The sequence below is a fragment of the Myotis yumanensis genome, unplaced genomic scaffold (assembly GCF_028538775.1).
Source record: "Myotis yumanensis isolate MYYU_CA2020_CCGP unplaced genomic scaffold, mMyoYum1.0.hap1 SCAF_14, whole genome shotgun sequence".
Taxonomy (NCBI): domain Eukaryota; kingdom Metazoa; phylum Chordata; class Mammalia; order Chiroptera; family Vespertilionidae; genus Myotis; species Myotis yumanensis.
In genome coordinates, this window is record NW_027223765.1 from 58,354,438 (window position 1) to 58,362,359 (window position 7,922).

Sequence of the window (7,922 nt, forward strand, 5' to 3'; positions counted from 1 at the left end):
TTAGTAATACTTTAAATAAAAGTTATAAAAATTATATAATTATTTTTTATTTAGTTAGTTTTATAATAAAATTGTTTTTATTTTTTTGTTTTTATTTTGTTTTTTATTTTTTGTTTGTATTTTTATCAATTTAGATATTTTATAGAGTAATATAAATGATATGAATTTTTTCTGTAAAATATAATATTTTAAAATAATAATTAGAGTCATAAATGAAAGTATAATGTAGTTATTATTATTTGACAAAGTTTTTTATGTATTTTAAGTAGAAAATTTTTTATGAGGGAGAAAATAAATATTTGAGGCATTTTAGAGTCTATTGGAATGGATTAAAGTCAATTTTAGGTCAAAAAATGTTTTATAAAATTTAAACTTTGGGAAGGTAGTTAAATATGTTAGATTAAACAATTCTGTATTATTATTATTAAATAGTATTAAGTAATTTATTTAAATTAAGTTTTTATTATAATATAATTTTAATAATCCTATCTAATAAAAGAGTGATATGCAAATTGACCGTCATTCCACCTCACAAGATGGCCGCCCCCATGTGGACACAAGATGGTCAGCAGGGGAGGGCAGATGGGGATGATCAGGCCTACAGGGGGAGGGCAAGAGAGGACCAGGCCAGCAGGGGAGGGCAGTTTGGGGCAACCTGGCCAGCAGGGCAGGGCACTTTGGGGCAACCAGGCCAGCAGGGGAGGACAGTTAGGGAGGACCAGGCCAGCAGGGGAGGGCAGTTGTGGGTAACCAGGCCAGCAGGGGGAGGGCAGTTGGGGGCAACCCGGCCAGTAGGGGAGGGCAGTTAGGGAGGACCAGGCCAGCAGGGGAGGGCAGTTGGGGGTAATCGGGCCAGCAGGGGAGCAGTTAGGTGTCGATCAGGCTGGCAGGGGAGTGGTTATGGGCTGATCAGGCTGGCAGGCAGAAGCAGTTAGGGGCAATCAGGCAGGCAGGCAGGCAGGCGAGCGGTTGGGAGCCAGCAGTCCTGAATTGTGAGAGGGATGTCTGGCTCCCCATTTAGGCCCGATCCCACACCGGGCAGTCAGACATACCTAAAAGGACAGTTGGACATCCCTTGAGGAGTCCCAGATTGGAGAGGGTGCAGGCTGGGCTGAGGGACATACCCTCCCCGCCCCCCACCGTGCACGAATTTCATGCACCGGGCCTCTGGTACATATATAATTTTTGTTTTTAGGCAAATATCACAAACTATTTTTCCCTTTTATATTTAGACATAGGCTTAATTTTTAAAAGGAAAATATATTTATATTTTTTAAAAGTATAATAGAGATGATATGACCTTGACAATTTTTAGGAGGCTGGAGAAAGGGTAGGTGTCTATGTGGAGAGAGAGCAGGTCCTGGGGTTTGTTCCCAGGACTGTAGTAATTTTTGGAGCCTTTAATGGCTTTAGTGTAAAAGTACCTTTTTTTTTCTTTTATAAGGAGAGTGTTCCTCCCTCCCCCCACCTTACTGTTGTCATTTTTGCAACCTATTTAACGATATTTTTATAGCTCCAGTTCTTTAGGATAAATACTTGGGAGTTTAAATAATTATTTCCCATGTTTTTCTCTTTTTGAGTAGACTAATGATATAAAATCTTGTATATAAGAAGAGATTTTAAAAACAGAAACAGAAAAACTTCTACAGTAAATGAATGAGTACTACAAAAGCTGGGCTGAGACATTAGTTTTAGAATTTTATTTTATATTAACCCAGTACAGTAAAGAACATTAATTAGTAATTAAGTTATATTCTAGACAGACAAGAACTTCTACTAGCTAAGAGTTTTTAGTGGCTGATGTTTTGAGAGGGAGAGTAGGAAGGGTCCCCAAGATTAAGAATTCTTGGCAGCTGCTGGGAAGTTCTTGCAATTCTTGCCATGTGTTTAGTCTGCTACAAGTAGCTGGAACCCCTAGTAAAGTGAAATATGCCCGTCTTTAAACAAATTAAATGAAACAAAAAGATACAAAACAATAATTAACAGAGACATTATGTACAATATTTATAGGTATGCACAATTTATAGACAAGACTTAATAAACCAGAGTCCTTTTCATGGATCTTTTAGATGTTTATAGTGCCTGGGACTTATGGCCAGAATGTGGCCCAGAGGGCTTCTGGATGGGGTAGCCAGTAAACACCTACAAATAGTCTGTTGTTTATAGATTTTACTAGGGGCCCAGTCCACGAATTCATGCACCTTGAAAGGAACTGTGGGTCGCAAGGCTACACTGGGCACAGTAGCAAGTCTCGGCCCATCCTCCGCACCCCCACCTGGCCCCTCCCACCACAGCCTGGTTCCCTGTCTGCTGGCAGCCCCGCTCCCGCTCCTGCTGCTGCCACTCCCATGCACTGACAGCACCTTCCCCACTTGCACCTGCTGATAGCGCTGAGTGATTGGGGCCGGTGCTAGCAGTGAGCGCGAGTGGGACCAATGCTGGTAGCAGGTGCAAGTGCCCAGGGGGACTGTAGCACACGGGAGCAAAGAATTTTCAGTAACCACCAGAGGTTTGCCCCAATGACAGTGACCAGCGCCCCACCTTGGTCTGGTGCCCTGCTCACCTGCTCCACCATCCTGACATGGCCAATCCCCGCCATGTTCCACGTGCGCTCCCGGTGGTCAGCACACATTGTAGCGACCAGTTGTTCGGTTGTTCCACCATTTGATCTATTTGCATATTAGGGTTTTATATATATAGATTATATTCTGCTTTCCATAATAAATGTTGACTGACATCTAGAGTTGTTTTGGCCAAAATTTGCCAGGTCTAAGGAGTCATGTGATAATTTTCAGACAAGGCATTAAGGAGTCCTTTGTAAATAGACTGTTAGTTCCATTTTCTCTAATATTTTTTCTTATTTTTTAAAAAGGTATTAAAGGAGAGTGGCTTATGAATTCTATTATCTTGTTGATCTTACATCACTGTGCAAGCCAAAAGCTTTCCTTCTAACATGGCTTCCCTGACACAGGACCCATAACTGAGGATCTAGTTGATGAGCCTTTCCACACCGGAGGTGGAGGATCGGGAAGTATTTCCTCCAGCAGCAGGACTTTAGGTATTACAGGCTCTACAGGCTCTGCTTCAGGAGGAGGGAGCCATGGTAAATCCTTTTGATCTTCAATATGAAGTGGGCATAGTGCAGCTCGAACAAGAGCTCACATAGTTAATGATGATAAGGGCACTCATTTTCCCTGGGCCCGATTTTCCTTTAAATTCCTGCCCACTTGTTTCCAGAGATTAAGGTCTACTGTTCCACATCGGGGAACCAAGGATTATAAATTATAAGTTTGTAATAAGCTTTTTAGTTGTTATTCTATAACAGAGGCACCACCTGCTTTTAGTAACTGTTTCAGCACTGTGATATATTGCTGTTGTTCTCTGGACAACTGTTGTTCCATTGTGAAACCTTAGCTGAGAAAGAATTCTCTTGAACTTGGAAATCCCAAGTGGGCTTCAATGACTTATTGCGCAGTTACTTTAGTTTTCTTCCTCTTCGTTTTCGAGGGTTTTGCTGCATTTTTATGTGTGTGTGTGTTCCTGAGTCCTCACACAGGGCACCACTTGCCAGGACTGACCAGCAGACCCTGAGCGATGGATGAATTACTCTGACACATATTTCTGTGAAAGAGAGGACAAAGGTGCTGCCTGGCAAGAGGCACCAGACTGCCCTATTCACCTGCCTCCTTTGGCTTCTATTGTCCAACAGCTTGAACTAAAATTAACCTCTAGATACAATCAGCAGGGTAAGCATCCTTGAGAAAGCACATGCTTCTACAAGGTCGGGTCTAAAGACTAAACATAGAGATTCCAGCAAAACATCCAGGGGCTCAGACTTGGAAAAGTGAAGACAGGGGCTGCTGCCTTCGGCAAGGTCCCACTACAGGCCCCTGACCTTTTGGAGAATCCTCCTTATAGACTTTCCAACCAAGTCCCATGCTTTCCCACAGGACTTCACCATATACATTTTTGGAGATACACTTCAAGCCTTTGCACATAATTCGTACACAAACACATTGTGGTTATTTCATATGTGTGTGGGGGGAAGGATTCTTGTTCACCATCAGCTCAGACAAAGCACACTCATTGATTTGTGCAATGGTGAATTATGTAGTTACAACATCCTAAAATATAGGGTATAGAAATCTGTTATTTATGTTTCTGTAAGCATTTGCATAACAATAGTTCATTCTCAAATTATGCAATTATCTTTCTCATCACAGTGTTGTATGGCTATAATCTCTTGACCAAGCTCATATGACCTAACTACAAGGAGTCCTGCAAATTTTTCATATTGTAATTTGTATATTTGGAAAATTAACTCAAAGTTTTTTCCCTACTATTATCAGAAGTAACTTTCATTCATTCATTCATTCATTCATTCATTATTTGTTATTTATATAGTCACTCAACACATTTAATGAGTCTCTACTATTAAGGGAAGACAAATCAGACTCCCCTTCCTTGGAGCATCAGGTGGAATGAGACACTTAGGTAAACACTTTAGTAAAGTGCTGGACATTAAAGAAAATATCTGGGCAGTTTTCAAAAGGAAGAACTTCTCCTGAGTCAGGACAGATGGAGGTTTTAGAGCAATTAGTTTTTCCAACTTTTTTTAGTTTGAAAGTATTTCAAAAGAAAAGGAAAATAACATCACAAAGATTATTTTTATAATTTTTAATCTAAGTGAATAATAATAGCTAAATTTGATTGAGTCAGATTATTTACTTAATTTTCACAGAAAACCTATGAATGAGGTACCACTATTGACTCCAATTTGCAGATGAGAAAACAAGCATCTTTATATTAATTACTTACCAGACTTCATACAACTAGGAAGTGATAAGCCAAGAATTAAACCCATATTTCTCTGATTTTAGACCCTTTTCTCTTAGCCAGTACACAACAAATTTTATCATATTCAATTATTTAGTATTGTGTGTGATTATGAATGTGTCTATATGTATGTATGTATATGTATTAGTCAGGGTTCTCCAGAGAAACAGGATCAATAAGGATGTTTGTGTCTATTGTAAGGAATTGAATTAAAATACTATAATTGGTAATTATTAGCTGTCAAGTCCCAAGATCTACAGGGTCAGTCTGTAAGATGGAGCCCCAGGAGAACCAATAATTTAATTCCAGTCTGAGTCTGAAGAACCAGAAGAGCCAATGGTGTGGTTTCAGTCCAAGGGCCAGCAGACTTGAGAGCTAGCAGGAGCCAATGTTTCAAATTGATTTCAAAGGCAGGAAAGAAGCCAATGTCCCAGTTTGAAAGAGATCAAGGCAGAAAGAACTCTCTCTTGGATGGCTCTCTTTCTGTTTTATTCAGGTTTTCAACTGATTGGATGATGCCCACCCATATTAGGGAGGACAATCTTCTTTATTTAGTCCCAATTTAAATGTTATTTTCATCAAAAAGAACTATCACAAAAACACTCATAATGATGTTTAACCAAATATCTTGGCATTCTGTGGTCCAGTCAAGTTGACATATAAAATTAACCATCACAGTATATATGTTGGTGCTTAAACAACAAAGGTTTGAACTGTAAGAGTCCACTTATACACTGATTTTTAAAAAAATCTTTATTGTTTAAATTATTACATATGCCCCCCTTTCCCCCATTGACCTCTTCCAGCTGCCCTCAACCCCCACACCCTATTGTCTGTGCCCATGGGTTATGCATATATGCATACAAGTTCATTAGTTGATCTCTTCCCACCCTCCCCTGCCTTCCCTCTGAGGTTAGATGGTCTGTTTCACGATCCTATATCTCTAGTTCTATTTTTGTTCATCAGTTTATTTTTTTCATTATTACACATATGAGTGAGATCATGTTAGACACTGATTTTTTTCAGTAAATACTGTAAATGCATTTTTAAATGATTTTCTTAACATTTTTTCTAGCTTATTTTATTGTAAAAATACATTATATAATACATATAACACAAATTATGTATTAAGCAATTATTTATGCTACTAGTGGCCTGGTGCATGAAATTCATGCACATTAAGAGAATGAGAAGAAATATTTTAATATTGCTATTTGCCCTTTCTCTATAATAGAAGTGTCAGAGATGAAAGAAAATTCATAAAATGTATATAAAATCTCCCCCCGTCAGAGTCTGGGGTGTGCCGCAGGACCTAGAGTCAAGACCCGTCCACCACCCTCACGCGCTTCGAAAATGCAGGAGACCCAGACCTGGCCGGCCCACCCCCATTGGGTGAGACCTAGACCTAGCCGGCCCCACCTCCATCAAGCCCCTCTGGGTGGGGGCGCAGCCTTAGGTCCGCCAGCCCAGTGCCGGGGGGAGGGGTGGCCTGAGGTCCCTGTCAAGCCCCACCAGGCAGGGGGCGAAGCCTGAGGTCCTCTGTCAAGCCCAGTCCTCCCCCCACCCCCAGCAGCGTCATACCAGTGCTGAACAGGGACACGCAGGCAGCGTGACATTAGTGCTGGGGCAGAAGTCTCTTCATCTGGCCCTGCCCACAGACTGGTCATGACTGGGACACCGCAATGGACAAATTAGCATATTACCTCTTTATTATATAAAAGGGTAAGGCTTCTAGTCGGCTGTTAGTAGTTAATATTGGGGGAATCAAGGTTATACGTGAATTTTTGACTGCATAGAATTTGGCTCTCCTAACTTCCATGTTGTTCTAAGGGTAAAGTGTGTGTGTGTGTGTGTGTGTGTGTGTGTAGGGAGAGAGAGAGAGAGAGAGAGAGAGAGAGAGAGAGACACACTAGGCTAAAAAGTGGACATTTGATAACAAGAATTGACTAGTGTCTATTCAGCTCAGTCTGAGGGTGAGAGGGAGATGCCATTTCTTGCAAACACTGGTGTGGTACTTTCACATGGTGATGGGATTGTGCTTCTAAACACTCACAGTCAGGGTGAACTTTCAGGTTGCTCATTTGCTTGGGTTTCTCATGATACCGTCCTGCTTCCTGTATTAGTTTGGTTAGAGTCCATCTGATTGCTGATGTAGTCATATTTGGGGGTCTCTGGCCATCATTCCCCCTACTTCTCTGATAACTCCCCATGACCTGGCCTCACTGCCCTGACATCCATGATCATTCCAGTTTTACACTTGGAGACCTTGTGCTCCAGGCCACAGGTGAGTGGATACTTGGTCCAAGTTGGGTTAGATACTTTGGTTGTGACTGAAAGATGCTGGTCAGTTTTCTTAGCAAATCATTGGAAATGAGGACATCTATTTGTGAGCAGTAAACACCGACTCAGAGAGAGAAAGAGAAATGTGCACAGCTGGAGAAGAGAATGGCTACTGGGTCCAGTTGCGTCCTGGATGCCCTGCTCTATTAATAAATTCCAGCTTTATTTCACAGAACTTGAGTGAATGCCCATTACTGCCGTCAAGATGAAGTCATCCAGTGAGGGAGCACTTAGCTCCTCTGTCAGCCTTCTCTGGCAGCACTGCTCTTCAGCCCAGCATGGCTGCCAGCAGCCACCAGGCACACTCTGTCACTACAGAAAACAAACCAGGTCTTTTGGCTCAGACCCTTTGTTACCCTTATTTTCAATAAAAAAGTGTTAGTTTCAAAAGTCTCTGGAAAAAAGTTAAACCTGATGATATGGGAAGCTATTCTCATTTAGAAAACGGTATTTGTCTTAAATTTGTCCACTGTCCCACCTCGGTTTTATCCTAGTGTTAGACATGCTCTCAACAATGTCAAGGGAATGAGACAAACACTCAAAACTGGATCAAGTCAAATTCACTCCTGCGCAAAAGAGCGCTGCTGCCAGCTGGAAATGAGGAGGAACGCGCCAAACAGAAGTCCCTTCGGTTTTATTTCCTGATGCGGGTCTGCCCTGCCCCTCACTCTGACCTCTGACTTGGTCAGGGCTCAGAGCTCAGGTTCCCATTATTGTGTGATTGGCTAATTTAGAGGAAGGGGAGG